Below are 7,413 nucleotides of genomic sequence, written 5' to 3'. Positions count from 1 at the left end.
TGAGATGGAGTCTTGCTCTGTTGCCCAGGCTGGAGTGCAGTGGCATGATCTTGGCTCACTGTAACCTCCGCCTCCTGGGTTCAAGCAATTCTCCTGTCTCAGCCTCCCAAGCAGCTGGGTCTATAGGCACATTACCACACCCAGCTAATTTTTGTATTTTTAGTAGAGGTGGGTTTTCACCATGTTCGGCAGGCTCGAACTCCTGGTCTTGAACTTCTGACCTCAGGGGATCCACCCGCCTCAGCCTCTCCAAGTACTGGGATTACAGGCATGAGCCACTGTGCCCAGCCAGGAGTTTATTTCTTATAATTATGGAGACTGACAAGTCCAAGGTCAAGAGGACACATTTGGTGAGGGCCTTCTTGCTGGTGGGAACTCTACAGAATCCCAGCGTGGCATAGGGCATCACATGGTGAGGGGCTGAGTGGGCTAGCTCGGATTTCCCTTACTCTTTTAAATCCACAAGTCCCACTCTGTAACAACTAATTAATCCATTAACCCATTAATCCACAAATGGATTAATTTATAAGGACAGAGCCCTCATGTCCCAATTATGTCTTTTTTTTTCTTTTCAAGACAAGGTCTTGCCCTGTCACCCAGACTGGAGTGCAGTGATGTGATCTTGACTCACTGTACCCTCAAACCCCTGGGCTCAAGAGATCCTCCCAGCTCAGCCTCCCAAGTAGCTAGGACTACATATGCCACCATGCCCAGCTAATTTTTGTATTTTTGGTAGAGACAGGGTCTCACTATGTTGCCCAGGCTGGTATCAAACCCCTAGCCTGAAGCAATCCTCCTGCCTTGATCTCCCAAAGTACTAGGATTACAGACATGAGCCATTATGCCCAGCCTCATTCACCTCTTAAAGGTCCTATGTCTCAGTACTACCACACTGGGGATTAACTTTCAACATAAGTTTTGGAGGGGACAAACATTCAAACCATAGCATATGTATTGTTGATTTGTTAGCACTGAACTCATACCTCACAGCTCTTTACCTCATGCCTGAACAAAGCTCATCTAACACTTACCTGTACTCCCATGTCTTCTGTGGCACTATTCACAACAGTAAAAAAATAGAATCACCTTAAGTGTCCATCAACAGATAAATGGATACAGAAAATGTGATATATATACATAATGGAATACTATTCCAGCATTAAAAAGATGAAATTCTGTCATTTATAGCAATATAGGTGGAACTGGAGGTCATTATGTTAAGTGCAATAAGCCAGGCACAGAAAGACAAATACCACATGTTCTCATACATATGTGGGAGCTAAAAAAGTTGATCTCACGGAGGTAGAGAGCAGATGATAGTTACCAGAGGTTGGGAAGGGTAGAGGGGAGGTGGTGAAGAGAAGCTACTTTCCCAGTACAATTGGAAGGATCCTGAAAGCTTGCTTGTCTCTCAATGCATCCTTTGGTAATATGATTTGGATATTTGTCCCCTCCAAATCTCATACTGAAATGTGATTCCCGTTTTGCAGCTGGGGCCTGGCGGGAAGTGTGTGGATCATGGAAACTGGTCTCTCAGGAATGGCTTATCACTGCTCTCTCGGTGGTGAGAATTCGCACCCGTGTTCATGCAAGATCTATGTTTTTAAAAGAGTGTGCCATCTCCCACATTACTTGATCTTACTGTGTGATGTGCCTGCCACCTTCTTCCTTAATTGTAAGGTTCTTAAGGCCTCCCCAGGAGATGCTGTTGCCATGCTTTCTTACAGCTTGCAAAACAGTAAGTTAATTAAATATCTTTTATTTATAAATTACCCAACCTCAGCTAGCTTGCCTGCTTCCTTCCTTCCTCCCTCCCTCCCTCTCTCCCCTCTTTCCTTCTTTCTTTCTTCTTTCCTTTTTTCTTTCTTTCCTTTATCTCTCTCTCTTTCCTTTTGGTTATTTTCTGTCTTTCAACAGGGTCTCACTCTATTGCTTTGGCTAGAGTGCAGTGGCATGACCATGGCTCACTGCAGCCTCAACCTCCCAGGCTCAAGAGATCCTCCCATCTCAGCCTCCTGAGTAGCTGGGACGACAGATGCACAACACCACACCCAGCTAATTTTTAAATTTTTGTAGAGAAGAAGTCTCGCTATGTTGCCAGGGCTGGTCTCAAGCTCCTGGGCTCAAGTGATCCTCCCCCTTCAACGTCCCAAAGTGCTAGAATTACAGGTGTGAGCTACCATACCCAGCCATGTATTCCATTATAGCAATTCAATGACTAACACATTCATCCATCTACATAATGCTTAAATGAAATCTCTTCTAAAACCCTACTATTTAAAAGCCTGTCTCAGCAGGTATTGACCGGAAATGGTAAACAGGAGAAGCAAATATCTATGGTAAGAGTTGAGTGGTGTTAGGAACTAGTCACTATGGTTTGGGTATTTGTCCCCTCCAAACCTCATGTTGAAATCTGATTCCCAATGTTGCAGTTGGGGCCTGATGGGAAGTGTTTGGTTCGGGGTGGCAGATCTCTCATGAATAGATTAATGCCCTCCTTGGGAGTGGGAGGCTGTGAGTGAACTCTCACTCTCTTAGTTCCCACAGGAAGTTGTTGTTAAAAAGAGCCTGATACCTCCCACTCCCAACCTCCCACCGTTCCCTCTTGTCTTTCCATATGACCTCTGCACAGACTCTCCTTCACCTTCTGCCATAAGTGGAAATAGCCTGATACCCTCACCAGATGCCAAGCAATTGCTGGTGCCATGCTTTTTGTAAGCCTCCAAAACTGTGGACCTCTTTTAAAAATAATACCTAGGCTTAGGTATTCCTTTATAGCAACACAAAATAGACTATGACACTGGGACAAGGATAAATGTCTGCAGAATGAGCCCTTTGGGGAAGAGCAGTCTCAGACAACTCGAAAGTAGAATCAACAGGAGGAGGCTACACTTTGCCTTCTTCAGAGTTTTGCCTACATCTTGACCAGGCTAGAAGCTGAGATGACCTCAGCTGTGAGCCCATGCCTCACGGCCTGCAGCACTTGTGTGAGTTCCCTAAGAGGCCTTGAGAGAGCTGGGCATCAGCAGCAGATCGCTGCAATGTGCTCCGTGCTGACTCACTCACTCCCATTTCCTGTGCTGGGCTGAGCTCAGACTCCCGGGGTTTGAGCACCTCTGTCTGGTGCCAGCCTGATGCCCCTCGAGCTGGAGTGTATGTTCTCTACCTTCCATGTTTAAAGGCTCTTCTTAGATCATTTGTTAGGTTTGGGCATTATCATTTATTAAATGGCTTTCCTCAGATAGTTGGCAATCCTTCATTTTATAATTGTTTCCAAAAGTGAGAGACTTCTCCTGGGACATAGTAAAGGAGGCAGCCAAAGAGAGGAGGCCCTCTAAGCCACAACACATCGCATGCATATCTTCCTTCAGAGCCTCTTTTGTGCTCAAAGGCAGAAGAGAGGGGCATGTGGAGAAAGGGAATTAAATCACCTAATAGGAATGTCAATGAAAACGTTAATTAACCCATGCATGGGTTAAAATGTTAAACACTGATAAAGCACTGAGTAGAATGTAAAATTAAATGATTTTTTGTAAAAAACCCAAACTTGTTGCTTGCTGCAGGCCACTTCAGACTTCCTTGTCAGTGGCCATTCCTCACCCCTCATGCCGGGCGCACATCCATGCACACCTCCAGTTTGAGGAGAAGGGAAGATTCGACAATTGTTACTAGTCAAATAAACCAAAACAGAGAGTACAACCTACCCAAGCATGGGAGCAAACTAAATTTGGGGTCAGAGAGTTAGCATGCAGGATCCGTTACATCAGTAATTGCATTTTTGCAACAGTTTGTTAACTAGCAAACAGATGCTGGCAAGTCAGAAAGGTAATAGCCAAATGACAGTAAAGGCTATCAAGAAGCAGTTTCCATAATGATGAAACTCAGCAAACTTCTCCTCTCATGTTATTCTCCCTTCTCCCACTGCAGGCACCACTGCCAGCCTCCCATAGATGGCACTTGGCCTTCACCTGGCCCTTTGTTGTCTAAAGAACTCTAACTAAGGAGCACTATTTAGGTTTTCTTTTTCTTTCTTTCTTTCATTTTTTTTTTTTTTTTTTTTTTTTTTTTTTTTTTTTTTTTTTTTTTTTTTTTTTTTTTTTTGGAGTTATACTGTCACTCTGTCACCCCGGGTAGAATGCAGTGGTATGATTGTAGCTCACTACAGCTTCAAATGCGTGGGATCAAGCAATCCTCCAGCCTCGGCTTCCCAAGTAGCTAGGATTATAGGTGTGTGTCACCATGCCTAACTGATTTTTAAAAAGGAGGTGGGTAGAGATAGGGCATTATGATGCCCGGGCTGGTCTTGAACTCCTGGCCTCAAGCAATCCTCCCAAAGTGCTCAGATTACAGGCATGAGCCACTGTGCCTGGCCAGGTTTTCATTCTACCCAAACAAAGGATCAGGCCACCTGGCCTAACAAATATAGTAGAATTTTTAACAAGCCAAATAGCGAGGGAAAATTTTAAAATAGAATTAGTCCTAAAAATATATTGAATTAATAGTTAAGTTAATCATACTGAGATAATAAAAGCCTTCCATTCCTCCTAAGCAAAAATTCGAAGGCCTCTATACTGGTTTCTGCTGAACATTAAGAGGAAAGAATTTTGATTAGCTAGTTATAAAACTTTACATGAAATGTAATGAACTCTTCCAGTTAATGCTCTCAAGGATGTTTGTGTTTTAAAATAGATGCCTGTGAATCCAAATGAATGAATCTCTACTTGGCTGAAAACATAGGGAAGATATTTTTCCTCTTCATTTTCTATTTTTGAGTTTCTTTATACATATGCACATATTGTAATTTTACATAGATGAATCAATGCTATCACATCATACATACTGGGTTTCCCAATGAGGTATTTTCATGTTTTTCATTTTCTTGTGTTGCTTCCCTAACCCCCACATCACCCCTGTACCAGTCTCCTAGGCTGACACAACAAAATGTCACAAACGGAGTGGCTTCAAACAACAGAAATTCATTGTCTCACAGTTCTGGAGGCCAGAAGGCCAAGATCAAGGTGTTGGCCGGACCATGCTCCCCTGGAAGCCTCAGGGGAAGATCTTTCCTTTCCTCTTCCAGCTTCAGGCAGCCTCAGATGTTCCCTGGCTTGTGACAACACACCATCGATCTCTCTGCCTCCGTTCCCTCACTACGTGTCCCCTCACGGGACTGTATTCTTCTGTCTGCACTGTTTTCCCTCTCTGTCTCTATGTCCAAATGTTGCCTTCTAATAAGGATACCAGTTGTGTTGAATAAATGAATTCAGGTTCACCCTACTGACCTCATCTTAACTTGAATACATCTGCAAAGACCCTATTTCCAAATAAGGACACAGTCACAGTGACATAATTTAGATATTTGTCTCCGCCTGAATCTCATGTTGAATTCTAATCCCTACTGCTGGATGTGAGGCCTGACAGAGGGTATTTGGATGACGGCAGATCCCGTGTGGCTTGGTGCCATCTGCAAGATAGTGAGATCTCACGAGACCTGGTCATTTAAAAGTATGTGGCCCTTTGTCCACCCGTTCTCTCGCTCTTGCTTCCATTCTTACCCTGTGATAAGCCTGCTTCCCCCTTGCCATTTCCTGAGACCTCCCAAGAATCAGATGCTGCTGTGCTTCCTGGACAGCCTGCAGAACAGTGAGCCACTTAAAGCTCTTTTCTTATAAATTACCCAGTCTTAGGTATTTCTTTATTGCGGTGCAAGAATGGCCTAACACAGGCAGTAGGGGTTAGGGCATTACCATATATACTTGGGAGTGACATCACTCCACTCACAGCACCTCCCAAGCCCGTGTTACCCACCCTCGTTTGCACCCATCAGTACTTTCTGACTCTTTCTCCCAGTATCACAAAGGCAGGCAATAGAAGTGATCAGAGCATCAGAATGCCAGGGGCAGGAAAATAATTTCTGTGGCTTTTTTGGTGTGGACTCTGCATTTGCTCAGTGCTCTGGAAACAGCAGACAAGGAGGGTGGACTGGGATAGATCTGCTTATCTTGACCAAAAGCACACTTCCCTGGGAAGGGAGTTTAGGGACTCTTCCCTTTCTAGCACCGCTGCTCCACTTCTGCCTCGAAGCTTAAGTCAGTCTTTCTTTGTCACCTGGCAGCAGCATTTTAATTATAGAGTAAATAATTTTCCTACAGACTTCCTTCTGCTTTTCTAATGTGTCTGCATTCTCTATTTTGAGAATGGAGAGAACCATTGAAAAATGCCCATGGTGTTTTAGAAAAGTTTAACGACTCAAACACCAAAAGGCAAATGCCTCAGTAAACTCTCTCTTGGTCTTGCTTTTCCCATCCCTCAAAACTCCTCAAATGCCAATACTAATCCATTTGAGAGGACTGTGAGAAGGGAAAGCATTTTTGAGCAACTGAGAATTGGGGTCAGTCCTCATCCAAGGACCACGTATAAATCACAGCAATTCAAGGAGGCTGGCTGGTCCAAGTCAAAAATTTGAGCTTTGTGGAGGTCATCCGTTACTGTCTGCAGCACTGCACTCCTCTCCTCCTAAAGAACAGCTCCTGGCCTTACACCAACTAGTTGGTTCTAGCCAAATACTGATCTTGGGGCTAGGCAAGTGACCCGAGCATGGATCTTCAAAGTCCTCATTCAGGAGTTTTTAAATGGGAACAGAAACATCAGGGACTGTCCCACGTGTGAAGAAGCTGGAGTGGTGAGCCTGGGAGGAGCTTTGGGACTCTCCATCACTGTGGAGTTTGAGAAAGGGACAGGGATTAGGAATCCTAATGGCATTTGACTTCCTGCTCCCAGGCATCCCTGGAAGCCCGTTTGTGCCCTGCCCTCTCCTCAGTTTATGAGAGCCGAAAATTCCCCCTTCTGCTTATTTTATTTTGGCTTCATTTCTGCCATTTCCAACCAAAAGAGTCCTGATTAGTACAACACTTCCTGTCTATGGGGAAGTTCAGCAATCACTTTGTCCCCTTGCCCAGAGCCCAGTACTGCCAAAGCTGAGATGCTAAGACCCAACTTATCCTTGGTCAACCAGTTAAATGAGGAATGCCATAGCTGCTTGAATGGAATGGTTACATTGGCTATCTTCCCGCTTCCCCCTAAAACAAACAAACAAAAGCCAACAGTGTTGTGCTGAATGTGGAATTTCATTTTCTAAATGAATAAATAAATATATATATTTTCTAGGAACCCTGTGGAGGAGACAGATATTTGTCAGCGAAACTGAGTTAGGAAAGGATGAAGAGAGCTGAGGAAATCAGTCACGCACGCTAACGTAGAGGCTGCAAATAGAGAACAGTCTGCAAAAACTTGACAATCACATAAAGCATGCTTTCTGGGAATGGCACCAAGATACTAGTGAATAACAGTGTCACTTTTTTTTTTTTTTTTTTTTTAATATTCTTATAGACATTCTGATAGGTGTTTAGGAAT

General features: G+C 44.0%; 1 long non-coding RNA gene across 2 annotated transcripts in view; it reads left to right on the top strand.

The window, feature by feature from the left end:
• The window catches only part of LOC119467934, a 32,500-nt gene that overhangs the window by 21,020 nt on the left and 4,067 nt on the right, over window positions 1-7,413 (top strand). Inside the window, exons 2-3 of one of the 2 annotated variants that reach the window (XR_005196562.1) lie at window positions 1,681-1,738; window positions 7,168-7,338. This is a non-coding gene — a long non-coding RNA (uncharacterized LOC119467934). The remainder of the gene's footprint in view (window positions 1-1,680; window positions 1,739-7,167; window positions 7,339-7,413) is intronic. The other variant, XR_005196561.1, reaches the window with a different exon arrangement.

The sequence above is a fragment of the Cebus imitator genome, unplaced genomic scaffold (assembly GCF_001604975.1).
Source record: "Cebus imitator isolate Cc_AM_T3 unplaced genomic scaffold, Cebus_imitator-1.0 Scaffold353, whole genome shotgun sequence".
In the NCBI taxonomy this organism is placed as follows: Eukaryota; Metazoa; Chordata; class Mammalia; order Primates; family Cebidae; genus Cebus; species Cebus imitator.
Note: the sequence above shows the minus strand (reverse complement) of the source record. Positions and strands in the feature narration are given on the sequence as shown.